The sequence below is a fragment of the Lithobates pipiens genome, unplaced genomic scaffold, assembly GCF_037356315.1.
Source record: "Lithobates pipiens isolate NorthernLeopardFrog02 unplaced genomic scaffold, aLitPip1_a1.2 Scaffold_18, whole genome shotgun sequence".
Lineage (NCBI taxonomy): Eukaryota > Metazoa > Chordata > Amphibia > Anura > Ranidae > Lithobates > Lithobates pipiens.
This window is the reverse complement of record NW_027507758.1, coordinates 407100855-407115179: the sequence shown is the minus strand read 5'-3', so window position 1 is coordinate 407115179 and position 14325 is coordinate 407100855. Positions and strand designations below refer to the sequence as shown.

The 14325-nt window shown below is 41.8% G+C and overlaps 1 protein-coding gene across 2 annotated transcripts in view; it reads left to right on the top strand.

The window, feature by feature from the left end:
* KCNMB2 (potassium calcium-activated channel subfamily M regulatory beta subunit 2) overlaps positions 1-14325 on the top strand; it is an 828748-nt gene that overhangs the window by 339868 nt on the left and 474555 nt on the right. The gene's annotated exons all lie outside the window — the stretch shown is intronic.

Genomic DNA, 14325 nt, shown 5'->3' with positions numbered 1-14325 from the left:
AATTCCGTTTCCCATGGCGCAGGGAGATTAAATACTTGGGAATCTATTTATCGAACACCATTAGGAAAATATACTTGAAGAATTATATCCCCTTACTTGATGAAACCAAAAGAGAAATAAAAAAAATCTCAGCATGTTCCCTCTCTTGGTTAGGGCGTATCAACGCAGTTAAAATGATACTAATCCCGAAGATAATCTACAAGTTTCAAATGCTGCCCATTCCGCTCTCTTCTGCTTACTTTAGATTATTGAAAAATTTAATTTCGAAGTATATTTGGCAACATAAAAAACCGAGAATTGCCATGGGGGTGTTATGCAGGGGAAAAAGACAAGGGGGACTGTCTGTCCCGGACGTAAAAAGATACTACAATGCAGTGGTTCTGTCTCGAGTAGTTGAATGGGCGAAAGAGGCAAATAAAAAGAGGTGGGTGAGTGTAGAGAACACAATGAGTCAAGCACTTTTAGGTCGCACGATATGGAACCCTCCACAGTTCAGGTCCATTGGACCTCACGCTCACGAGATAACACGTTTAGCCTTAAAGATATGGGACCGAACACATTCACAAAATAAGTGGGGGTACAATTCACCCTTGATTTTTCTTAAAGATAATGTTTTTTTCACACCGGGTAAACAGGAGGTGGGGGGTAATTGGATCAGGAAAGACACAGCACAATTAAAAGATATATTAGCTAACGGTAAAATAGCTTCATTTCAAGCACTTAGTTTGGACACAGACCTTATGAAAATGGACGGATGGCGGTTCCTCCAACTTAGCCACTTCATTTCAAGTTTACCTCAGCCAATTCGTAGTGAAGAGGAATTGAGACCCTTGGAGCGTTTATGTCTGAGAGAAACATCAAAAAAAAATATCACACTTTTATATAAGATTCTCTCTGAGGGGGACGAATTGGAGGACCCGCCATACTTCCAAAAGTGGGAATCAGAGCTGGGGTCACAATGTAGCACATCAACTCGTAATAAGATTTTCAAACTTATTCACTCGGGGGTTGTAGATAATAAACTGATAGAAACGAACTACAAATGCCTTGCAAGGTGGTATACGACACCCGATAAAATGGCCAAATATGGATTAAAGCAACCGGCGGATTGCTGGCGTGGGTGTAAAAAAATTGGGACTATGGCCCACATTTGGTGGGATTGCCCCATTATTAAAACTTATTGGAGAAAAATCTTAGAGATAATTAAAGTTGTAACAAAAAAGGAAATAAGAGAAGACCCGTGGACTGTCCTATTTCATGGGACAGACGAACCCATAAAGCATTATAAAAACTCATTAATTCCAACCCTGTTAGACACCGCCAAAAATTTAATCCCAAAAAAATGGAAGGAAAAGGAGAGCCCTAAAATATCGGATTGGATTTTTCGCTTAAATGAAATACAAAAAATAGAAAATTATAATGAAGGGGATGTTGAGGTAACAGCAGAAGAGGGAGGTTTAAATAAATGGGCTTTGTGGGAAGAATTTAAACTATCCTGGAGATATGTGGAGGAAATTACACAATAAACTTCAGAAGAAAGTATTATCCTGTTAAAAAAATAACGGTCACTAAGAGGGAACCAACTAGCGGTCCTACAAGGAATGGGTGGGGTGGGTTGGGGGGGGGGGGGGAGGGGGAAAGTAGAGGGGTATTTAAAGATTACATTGGTGTTGGTTCAAACTAACAATCTTTTCTTCTTTTGCTACGGTATATATTGTATTTTTATGAATATGGTCCTTCTCCTTTTCATACATGTATCTATTTTGTTATGAAAAAAAAAAAAAACCTGATATAAATAAAGAATAAAAAAAAAAAAAAAAAAAAAAGGATTTTGCACTGAGCAGCCCCTGATCCTTCTCTTCTTGGGTCTCCTGGTGGGAAAGGATAATGGTGACATCATTGCCCAAAGATAGGCAATTACCATGGCAATGATGTTACCCCTCCAAATGCTGCCCATTTGCCTACATAGCCAGGGATTCCCGGCCATGTAAGTGAATAAGGTGGAAGATTTCAATGCTTTGTAAGGATGCGGTGGGTGCTAGCACCAGTTGCTTCTTTAAAAGCAATTGACAGCTAGAAGCAGACACATTTGTTTACGTAGAACACCACCCTAAACTTTCAGCATTCGGTACTGAGCTCATCCCTAATACTAACAAATGTACATGCTCCTTAGATCTGCCTCTGCGTGCTATAGTTAATTCTACATCCCAAGTCGCATATTTGTTTAATATTTGGATCGTGTGCATGTCTATTCCTATTCATATATTCATATACATACATTTATATAGTCTGTGGACAACCTATTTATTTTAAGGAGTATGGATTCAAAACAAGATTGATCTATCTATGTATCTATGTATCTATCTACAGTATCTATCTATCTATCTATCTATCTATCTATCTATCTATCTATCTATCTATTCATCTATCTATCTATGATATATATATATATATATATATATATATATATATATATATATATATATATATATATATATATATATATATATGCAATGTCTGTCAGCTGGGTAGGGGGGAGTGGCCAGGGAGTGATGTAAGCTAGGGAGCTGGGTAAGAGGTGCTAAAATGGTAATGTCTGCCAGCTAGGTCAGTGCAAATGGTTGAAGTGGACCAAGAACAACGACTGTTAACCTGGTGGAGAAGGGATTGGGAAGTGGTCAGGGAGTGAAATCAGTTCAAGGAGTGGAGGTGTGAGAATCAGCCAGCTGCAGAATTTGATGTCAGCCTGATCTACAATGTTAGCTGCATAACCTGGGGCAGGTCGATCTCTTTGATGGCTGCTTGTGAGATTGTAAAACTGTGCAGGCAGAACAGGAGCATGTCAGCCAAACTCAATCCTGCCAGGAGAGATAGGACTACAGGGACATTAGGCAGGACCATTGCGTTAAGCAGGCTAGTCTTATTAAATTTAGCTGTCCAAACTCTGCAATGCACTAAAACCATACATTTAGCATTTTGTTTTCCGTTACACTGCAGTGTATTGTGTATGTGTGCTGGGATGTAATTCAGAATGAATGGCAATGCAACACATTTCACCGTGCTGCATTTTTTTATTAATAAAAATATATGTTAACATAATGTGATGATATGAGAATTGTGGCCAAAGCTGAAGATTGCTGTAAGGCTGTTGACTCCAGTGAGGAGAGGACTGAGTTGCTTTGCAGTGCCTTGCCACTGAGGAATAAAGATCAGAGAGAGTTTCAACAAGCAGTGATAAAAAAGCTAAAGGGGACAGAGAGAATGGCCTGCTCTGAATATCTGTGGAGGAGAAATACAGATGGAGGTGGTAGGGGAACTGAGTGTGTGTGGGGGAGATGGTTTTAGTTTGCAGTGTCCTACTGGCATTTTGCCACTTGGGGATTGGAAAAAGTGTTACATTTGCCTCTTTTTTGTTCCCATTATGTTACATGTGCTCTTGCGCCTATTTCCTCATTTGCAACATGAATGAAATTGGACTTTTTATATTATTAGCTATATACAGTGCTTTGAAAAAGTATTATAATACCCCTTGAAATTTTCCACATTTTGTCATGTTACAACCAAAAATGTAAATTTACTTTATTGGGATTGTATGTGATAGACCAAAACAAAGTAGCACAAAATTGTGAAGTGGAAGGAAAAATGATTAATGGTTTTCAACATTTTTTACAAATAAATATCTGAAAAGTGTGGCATGCATTTGTATTCAGCCCCCTTTACTCTGATACCCCTAACTAAAATATAGTGGAACTGATTGCCTTCAGAAGTCACCTAATTAGTAAAGAGAGTCCACCTGGCATGATCATTTAGTACCCCTGTTCATCATTCCAGCACCCGGGTGTTGGCTGTTGCTTTTCCCCTGTCTGTGTTCCTGTTCAAGCCTCCTGTTTGCCCGCCTTGCTTTGCCATTGGATTTCCATGTGTATGACAGGATATTGAACTATTCCCTGAACTCAGTCTGCCGTATTACCTAGGCTGTCATTGAATCAGATATTGGACTATTCCCTGAACTCAGCCTGCCTTATTACCTGGACTGTCTTAGAACCACGCTGTGTGCTGAAGTCTGTTGTTTGCTCTGTTCGCGTCTTCCCTAGTGTGGTGGCCAGGCACTTTAGCATTGTGTATAAGTCCCGGGAGCATCCAAGTACAGGTAGGCTTGCTTGTCTTAAGGGAAAGGGGGCTGCTATAGGTGAAGCACACAGTAGCTATCTATAGTGTCTGACCGCCTGCACTGAGGTAGGCTTGACATTCGCGTCATTATCACAAGCCATTAACAAAAAATTTCTGTCAAGATGGACAGTACACAGACCCGTTTATTTGCTGAGGAAATTTTCAAACTGACACACCAAGTCCAGCAACTGTCGGTGCATGTAAACGCATCTCCAGCAGTAACACAGGTGCCAGAGCCCAAAGTTAACCCTCCTGACAGTTTTTCTGGTGACCCCCATGTGTTTTCTAACTTTAAAAATAGTCGTATGCTATACTTTAAGCGCAAATCACACTCCTCTGGTTCTGAAGCACAGCAGGTCAGCCTGATTATTACATGGTTGCAGGGGGATCCCCAGTCTTGAGTGTTTAGTGTCTCCCCGCAGATGACCCAGTCAGAGGGTCGGTTAAAGCCTTATTCAAAACCTTAGGTTTTCTGTATGATGATCCTGACTGTGCCCATTCAGCTAAAGCTAACCTTAGGTCACTACATCAGGATAAACGCACCGCTGAACAATAATGTTCTGATTTCCACTGCTGGGCACCTGACTCAGGGTGGAATGATGCAGCTCTAATAAGCCAGTTCAGGTTGGGCCTATCACACTCCATCAAATACTCCTTAGTTCACTACCCTGAACCGAAGTCACTGAATGAAGTCATGCAAGTAGCCATCCGTATAGACAGACATTTATGGGAAAGGTATACAGAGAGGTTTGTTTCTTTGCCCCCTAGCATGCTGCCCACATTTTCTTCATTTATTGAGCCCTCTCGGTCTCGCCAGGAGGCTGAGAGGACAAATTGGCACTACCCATTTATCCTCTGGGAAAAGGACTAGAAGGAGATTGCAGAGTCTCTGCTTATATTGTGGCAACCATGGCCACTTTGTCACTAGCTGTTCTAGTAAGCCGAGAAATGTCAAGAGTCTAGTGTGTGTGGGGTCTGCTTCTATAGACCAAACTGTGTCTGTGTCTGTTTCCCTCAGAGATGGCTTATTTGTTCCTGCACAAGTTAGTTCTGCCACATTTTCTCACCACCTCTCCGCTTTCATTGATTCAGGTGCTGCTAGCAATTTTATTGATAGAGACCTAGCACACAGTCTACAGATTCCGGTGACTAAGGGTCACAGATCCTTCTCAGTCTTAGCCATTGATAATTCTTCCTTGTCCATGGGTCTGGTGACCTTGTATATGGTACCTATTACCCTGACCATTGGGGAATTTCACAGGGAGACAATCAGCTTCTACCTGATTTCTTTTCCTGCTTATCCCCTTATCTTGGGGTATACCTGGCTGAAACGTCACAACCCGCACATAGACTGGGGTGCAGAGGTGATTGGGTCCTGGTCCCAGACCTGCATCCAGAATTGCATTAAAACCCGTTTCCCATGTATAACTCTTGTGTTGCCAGTACCAGTCACATCCCTTTATTACAGTCCTATTCAGATCCTGACCATGACAAAGTTTCCAAATGTGACTACAGTTCACATAACCATGTGCCTTTATATGACTCTGTTATAACAAAAGACGCTGACAAGTCTATTGAATTCTCTAGCCAAATGCCACAGCCTGAACCCTCTCCTCCTAGAAACTGAGCTTATCTATTGTCTAGTAGCCTTGAGCCCTGTTTGGAAACTTCCTCTAATTGCTCAGAAGTCAAGCCCCCCTGATTACCCCTACCTTTGCCTGTTGCTAAACTCCCTTGGACGCACAACCAGGCTAACTTGTCAGCAAGTTCCACCGTTGCTACACCTGGATATGCGATTCAGATAGTCAATACGTCTGGCGATGCGATTCAGATAGTCGCTACACCTGGTGATGAGATTCAGACAGTCGATGCACCTGGTAATGCGATCCAGACAGTTGCTACACCTGGTGATGCAGCCCAGGCGGCCAGTGTATCAGTTATGCCAGTCCAGCCCATGCCCAAGAGGGTTAAGATAGTGCTGGAAAATAATGGTGGTCACACAAAATATTGTCACTTTGGGCTCAATTTGGACATTTTCACTTAGAGGTGTACTCACTTTTGTTGCCAGTGGTGGAGACATGAATGGCTGTGTGTTGAGTTATTTTGAGGGGGGCAGAAAATTTACACTTTTATACAAGCTTTACACTCACTACTTTACATTGTAGCAAAGTGTAATTTATTCAGTGTTGTCACATGAAAAGATATAATAAAATATTTTGAAAAATGTGAGGGGTGTACTCACTTTTGTGAGATAATAAATAAATATATATATATATATATATATATTTCTCTCCAGTCCTGTGCTCACCAAGTTTCTGCTGTCACAAAGAACCTGATAGAGAAAGTTTTCTGAGAAACTCACTTCCTCTGGTGGCTCAGATGCAGAGCCCATCCATATGACATCAGAGCAGGAGGAGGAAGGGGGATTTACACAGCCATGCCAGTCTCACAGCAATGGCTTCTCTTGCAGCCCTCACTCCCAGCTGGCACATAGGACTCCTCCACATCTGTTGCACTCTCAGTTCCTGTAGTGCCTAGTAGCAGATCTTCCACAGCAGCCTTCTCTCAGCCCCTCTGTACTAGGGAAATCTCTGTATTGAAGATGTTTGGGATGAAAGTAGTTTTTGGTTGTACACTGACCTATGTGTTACCCACTCCTGAGCCCTACACCCTGTGCATTGCACACTCCTGAGCCCTGAACTCTGGAAATTAAATGCACCTGAGCCCTGCGCCCTGGATGTTATGCAGTCCTGCGCCCTGCACTCTGTGCATTGCACACTCTAGAGCAGGGGTAGGCAACCTTTTAGAGGTGGAGATCTCCCTGAACAACATGAAAGAGATCAAAGATCACTAGCAAGGCCTAACTAAATAATAAGGAAAACTCAGAAACATATAATAAAACAAATGTCATTGTAAAAAATATAAATGTAGACTATCTTAAAGTGGACAGTGTCAGTAGGGTAGAGGTTGGTTTCAACAGGTGAGTGGATGGTGTCAGTCAGTAGGGAAGTGGTTGGTGTCATTACGGTAGTGGGTGGTGTCAGTAGATTTTATTGTTATTATCTTATTTTTCTATAAATGTTAAAAAAAAATTTAAATGAGATTTTACAATATATTTTAACAGCCCTGTTGGGAGCTTTGGTAAAATAACAGGAGTCTAAACGGACCCCAGATGTCTCACTTTTGAGACAGAGAAAGGGACTGAGAACAGATACTCCAGTCCCTTTTTTTGCAGCCTCAGCTGCAAGCAGCTGGGGATTCGGATTTTACCACCACCACCCATATTATGGCGCTCAAAGGCTGCTGCCTAAGCAGCCTTATGCTGGTGCTGGCCTTGTCCACAGTAGTGTCCTCTGCCTCCCCCCACAGTAGTGACCTCTGCCCTCTTCACATCACCTCTCCCCACAGTAGTGTCTTCTGGCCCTCTGCCCCCCATAGGAGTGTCTTCTGCCCCTCTTCACATTTCCCCCCTGATAGTGTCTTCTGCCCCTTTGCCCTACATAGTAGCATCCCCTGTCCCCTTCACATAACTCCTCTCTCCACAGTTGTCATCTGGCCCTCTGCCCCTTTCCGCTCACCCCCACATTAGTGCCCTCTACCCCGTACCAATGTCCTCTGCTCCTTTTACATCACCCCCTACACACACACACACATACACACACAATAGTGCCCTCTGCCCCCCCCCCCCCCCCATCCCCATAGCAATGTCCTCTGCTCCTTCAACATCCTCCTTCCCTACAAGCCCCAATCCCCATTGTAATGTCCTCCGCTTCTTTTGACATCCCCCTCCCCTACAATAGTGCCCTCTACCCCCATCCCCATAGCAATGTCCTCTACTGCTTTGAAATCCCCCCCAGAAGTGTCCTCCCCCCCCCCCACACACACACACACACATACACACAACAGTGAAAAACAGATTACTTCTCCTACCTACATAGGTGTACACAGGAGGCTGCACATCTCTGGACAGTGGGCGGGAAAATGAGTTAACATTCCATAATACCAAACTAGGAATTGGTTGCTAGGATTTCGCCATATTCTAGCAACCAATCATCTATCACTTAACTTCAATACTTGGCCAGCTCCCACCCTCTGGCATCCATCCAGAGCTGTGTAGCTTCCTGCCCTCCTGTGAGGAAGGATGAGTGAGAATGCTGGAGAAATGACTGGTGCCAAAGTAGCGGGAGGTCGATAAGCAGAGAAGTGTGCGCAATCGACCCAACACCCACCCATGGTCGGCAGGTCGATTGGGATCGACAGGATGCCAACCCCCTCTCTAGAGCCTAGCACTCCAGGTGGTATGCACTCCCCAGCCCTGCACTCCAGGTTTTATGTACTCCTGAGCCACGAAATCTGTGTATTATGCACTTCTGATCCCTGCACCCTGTGAACTATGTACTCCTGAGCCCTGCACTCTGGCCATTATGTACTCCTGAGCCCTGCATTCTGAGTGGTAGACAGTCCCATGCCTTGAACCCTGTGATATGCAGTCCTCAGCCATGCACCCTATACACAGTACTGAGCCCTGTACTATATACACAATGTTGTACATTTCATATTCCTGGTGACTGCACTCTGTCTGCTGGGCTGTATATGACATACTTCTGATCACTGTACTCTTAATGCTATATTTTACACTACATACTTGTGACCAAAGTGTTTATTGTCTCAACAGTTGCTGGTTGCTAAGTAGTCACTGACTATTTTTTTTTAAACTCAACTTAAGGTAGGCTGAAAATTATTAATTAGTATTAGTTATTATTAATATCAGTTGTGGCACATAAATTGAAGTATATTTTGTGGGTAGAAGGACTGCAACACACGTGAGCCATGTATACAGCATGGAGACTTTATTTAACCATGCCCTTTACGTACCTCCCACTTGCCAAGAGCACCGCTTCGCTAATCTACACTAGGGGAGGAAGAAAGTGGAGGGTCAAACTTATTCTTTGATCAAAAAAGATGAAAAAAAGATATATGAAAGAAGGCTGGATTTCTCTATCCTTTGAAAAGCTTACCACAGTTAATCCATCATATCTATTTGTAAAAGGATAAGTGCAGGAAAATTTTAATTTGCATGTTGCGTGGATATGCAGTAATTCCAAATAGCGTGTATTCCCAGTCCACTCTTTTAATAGGCCTGCAGATATTCTCAGGCCATCTGAGGAATTTGTTATGAGGCTTTCAGCTTTTATTTAGTATATATACAGAGAGCAACTCCAGATAATAGGATTTTTTTCTCATGTCAGAGTGGTAATGTGAATGGCTATCGAGGTCTGACTTGGTCTTGTCAACGAACAGATAAGCAAAACAAAATTCTCCAGAAGTATGTTAAATATGTAATCATGTGTCAGTTCAAAAGCTTGTCATCTCCTTATTCCCACACACTTCAACAGTTTACAGTAGATTACATTTGTAGTCTTCTGTACAATTACAATTTATTTATGGTAGGAGGATACAACAGCTTTACTATGTGCATTCCTATTAACAATCTACCAATTTTAGGAAATAATAGGGTTAAAAAAGCTTGCGTTCTGGCGTTACCCAATAATATGTTCATCTTCATTATATTTTCAGACACTTATTTGAAAGGTTTGATGAAAAAATACATTCTTTTTGATCAGATATAGACTGACAACACAGAGTATCATACAATCAATTGGTTAACATAGGAAATTATTCCTTCCTAAGTGTGAAAGCATTCTGCAATATCATATAAGAATAGAAAATGATAACTGCCTCTGGCAAATGACAAACATGTAAACATGCATTACTGAAACAAAACAAAAGGAAGACAGCTCCTAGGCTTAATACATAATTAAGATAAACGTCATGTCCTTATATCGTTTTATTTGTATAAAGCTCTGAAACACAATTGCAAACATAATGGTGACCATCGATTTTCACCCTGAAGCCTGCTTATATGATTCTTTCTCTGTTACACAAAAAAAAAAAAAAAAAAATATATATATATATATATATATAATATATATATATATATATATATATATATATATATATATATGTATGTATATAAATATATATGTATATATGAAGTTCTGTTTTAACTAAAAATACCAAATATATCATAGTGATGATTATTCATGTAACCACTTCAGCCTCGGAAGTTTTTACCCCTTAATAACCAGAACATTTTTTGCGATACGGCACTGTGTTGCTTTAACTGACAATTGCGTGGTCGTGCAACGCTGTACCCAAACAAAATTGACGTCCTTTTTTTCCCACAAATAGAGCCTCCTTTTTTTTACTGATAATGGTGGCGATCTGCGATTTTTAGCGGGACTGCGGTGGACAAATATGACCCCAAATTATACTTTTTGGGGACCAGTGACAATATTACATTGATCAGTACTAGAAAAATGCACTGATTGATGTAAAAATGACACTGGTAGGGAAGAGGTTAACACTACAGGGTGATCAAGGGTCTAACTGTAGGGGGAATGGGCTTACTGAAACATGACAGAGGTCACTGTTCCCAGTCACCAGGAACAGAAGATCTGTCATAACACTAGACAGAATCTGGAAGTGCCTTGTTTACACTGCATGTACTAGGCAATTGTGGGCCGCCGGGTGGACATTGAGTCCGCGGGACCTGTAGGCATGCTCCCATGGCACATTATTCTGCTTTTGTGAACTGATGTACATGTACCTCAATTTGCGCAGGAGAGCTGACCTGCCGTAGTATATCTGGGTGAGCAGGGAGGCAAGCAGGCCCAGACTGGGACAAAAAATAGGCCCAGGCATTTTAGACTGAGCAGCCCATGGGATATTTACCAGGAGGCACAGAGAGCATCGGGGACAGAGAATTTGGGGGAGGGGAGAACACGGGGAAGTGCGGAAAGCACTAGGGGGGCCAGAGAGCACTAGGGGGGCTGGAGAGCACTGGGGGGTTGGAGAGCACCCCGGGGCAGGAACCACAGGGGGCTGGAGCAAGGGCAGAGAAGGAGGTGAATAGCATGGGTGGGTGAAGAGTACGGGGGCAGAGAGCACCGAGGAGCCAGAGAGCACTGAGGGGGCGGGGATCATGGGGGGGCTGGAGAGCACAAGCAGGGGCCGAGAATACGGGAGGCAAAGAACACAGGGGTAAAGAGAAGAGGAGGGGCGGAGAGCACAGAGTGGTGTCAGGGCTGGCTTAGCCCTTCCTCCTCTGGGCTGGCCGCTCAGCTGTCGGCTAATTGCCAGCTCTCTTCTCTCTCCACAGTTACCAGCTGTTCCCGATGATGCTCGTCTGGCCTGCATATATAAAGTCTTCCAGCTCATTTCTCCTTTGCCTTCACATTTGGTCACATCACTAGGAACCATCTCCTGCTTGTTTCAAGACTAGCTTGCTACATCCCTCCTGGCTTCCATCCTGCTTGCAGTTGCTCTCCCTGCATCCCTGACTTCTGGACTGGCTGATTACCCGATCTGGTTTATGAACTTTGGACTGGCTGACTACCCGATCTGGCTATTGGACTCTGGCTTGCTTGACTACGCTTTTTCCTATTTACCTTTTTATTTTTATTAATAAACAAGTGTGATTTGATTGTACTTCTGTTTCTGTCTGTTTCATGGTTCCTGACAAGAGGCTGGAGAGTACAGGGGGGCCTGAGAGCACTGGGAGGGTCTGGAGAGCACAAGGGCTGATGAGCTCTGGGAGGGGCTGGAGTATACTGGGGCTGGAGAGCACTGGGGAAAGTCGGAGATCACTGGGGGGGGGGGGGGGGCTGGAGAGAACTGGGAGGGGCTGGAAAGCATGGGGAAAAGGAGAGCACCGGGGGCCCAAAGAGTAGAGAGGGGGCTGATGAGCACAGGGGGGCCTGGGAGCACTGGGGGCTGGAGAGCACAGGAGCTGATGAGCACTGGGAGGGGCTGGAGAGCTCTGGGGGGCAGTGTGTACAGGGGCTGGAGGGCACTGGGGGGAGTTGGAGATCACTGGGGGGGCTGGAGAGCAGTGTGGGAGCCTGAGAGCACTAGGAGGCAGTAGAAAGAAGCTGGATAGGAGAAGCAGCTGCATACACAGTAGAAAAATCCATCTCTTTATTTTTCTAATAACAGTCTCTGAATACCAACGGGAGAGAGAGAATAAGAAGCAGGCATTCAGAAGCTGTAGGAGAAAAATAAAGATATGGATTCTTCTACTGTGTATGCAGCTGCTCCTCCTATCCAGGTGCATGCATGGGGAACCGCACTCACCTTCCCTTCTGTCCAGTAGCTGCATCTCTTGTAGATTCCCTCCCTTTTCATGGTCACAGGAAACGTGAGCTGTAGTCTTTGCCCCCCCCCCGGCCCAACAGCCAAACTGAAATAGCAGCCGCCGACCACGGAGAGGCTGGGTGAGCAGTGGGGGCTCAAGGCCACAAGCCCATGCAGCCCAGCATCCCCCGGCCCACCAGGCAAGTGCTTGGTGTGCCGTATGGCCAATCTGGACCTGATGGCCAGTGGTTAACTACTAAAAGTAAATGAAGGAATTATTTAATGAAGAAAACCTACTGGGGTTGATTCACTAAAGACAAATAGGCTGTTTACTTTGCAAGGGAGTTTTCACCTTGCAGAGGAGTTTTCCCCAGAGCTTATTGAATGAGATCTGCTGAATTTATTCATCCAGTCATATGTGAGAAACTGCAGTTTTATTTTTTAATGTTAATATCTGGAGACAATTACCATGCAAAGTGCAGTTTTCCTTGCAAAATGAACAGCCCATTTTCCTTTAGTAAATCAACCTCATTTGATCTATGACAAGTGCACTTTACAGTGTACAGGCATACCCCACGTTTAAGTACACAATGGGGGTTTATTTACTAAAGCTGGAAAGTGCAAAATCAGGCTCACTTCTGCATAGAAAACTATGAGCTTCTAACCCCAACTTGTTGAATTAAGCTTTGGTATCAAAACCTGGAAGTTCATAGGTTTCTATGCAGAAGTGAGCCTGATTTTGCACTTTACAGCTTTAGTAAATAAACCCCATTGTGTACTTAAAAGTGGGGTATGCTTGTATTTCAACAAAATGGTAGTCATTAGACATGTGCATAATGAAAAAAAAAATTTGTTTTGATTCGTTATTTACATAAATTTGTTTAGTTAAATTAGTGTAACCCGTTTAATTGGTTTTCGGAATTTATTTTGTTTATCCATATTCAAATGGATTTTAATTTTTGGAACTTGAATTAGATTTGATTCATATAGTTTACCAAGGAGAATAAAATAGAATAGAAAATAAAGTAATAGAATATACATTTTAATTTCTGTTATATACTTTTCTATTCTATTCTATATATATTTTTATTATATTCCTTTTTTTCTATTCTATTTTATTCTTTTTAGAAATTGGAAAACTATTTGAATTCGAAAACTATTTAAATTAGAAAACTATGTGAAATTGATTTGAAAACTATACTAAATTTCTTTCTGACCACTATTATGGTTTCATTTAATTTTGTTTTACTTTTGTTACTAAAAATATTAATATTTTTGAAATATGGATTTTTTTTTAGGAATCCAATAGACATATTACACAATATTTTTGAATGTATTATTATATAGTCACATTAAAGTATTGTGAACTATAAATGTATTCATTTTTAAGCACAGATTCCTGGAGATCTTAAAATTATTTACTTATTTCCTCAGTGGTAAAAAGATTCACAAAGACTTCTCTGAACTGTGCAAAACACAATGCCAATTTTATTTATGTCACTCCAGAAACAGTTTTAGTGTTATTAAATGTAAAGGACATAATGCATATGCTTTTGTAGTTTACCCAAGAACATAGAAGAAGAATACTGAAGGAACTATAAAAATTGTAATGTTAATGTTTTTGTTTATCTAGTTCAGTTTATGCACCTATATGTGCTTACATAATTTTATATTAGTTAACGTATTTACTCAAAGGTGACCAAAAAATGCTAGCTACAAGTATGTTTCAGAGAGAAGCATGACGGTAAACACGCGAACTGCACTTTTTTTTTCCAATTCTATTTTTATTTTCAATTATTATAAAGCATTACACATAATTAAGCAATTTCAAACATATATATATATATATATATATATATATATATATATATATATATATATATATATATATTACTTACATACATAATAATCACATTTATTATTTTATTTCCTCTTCCCTCCCTCAAAAAAAAAAAAAGG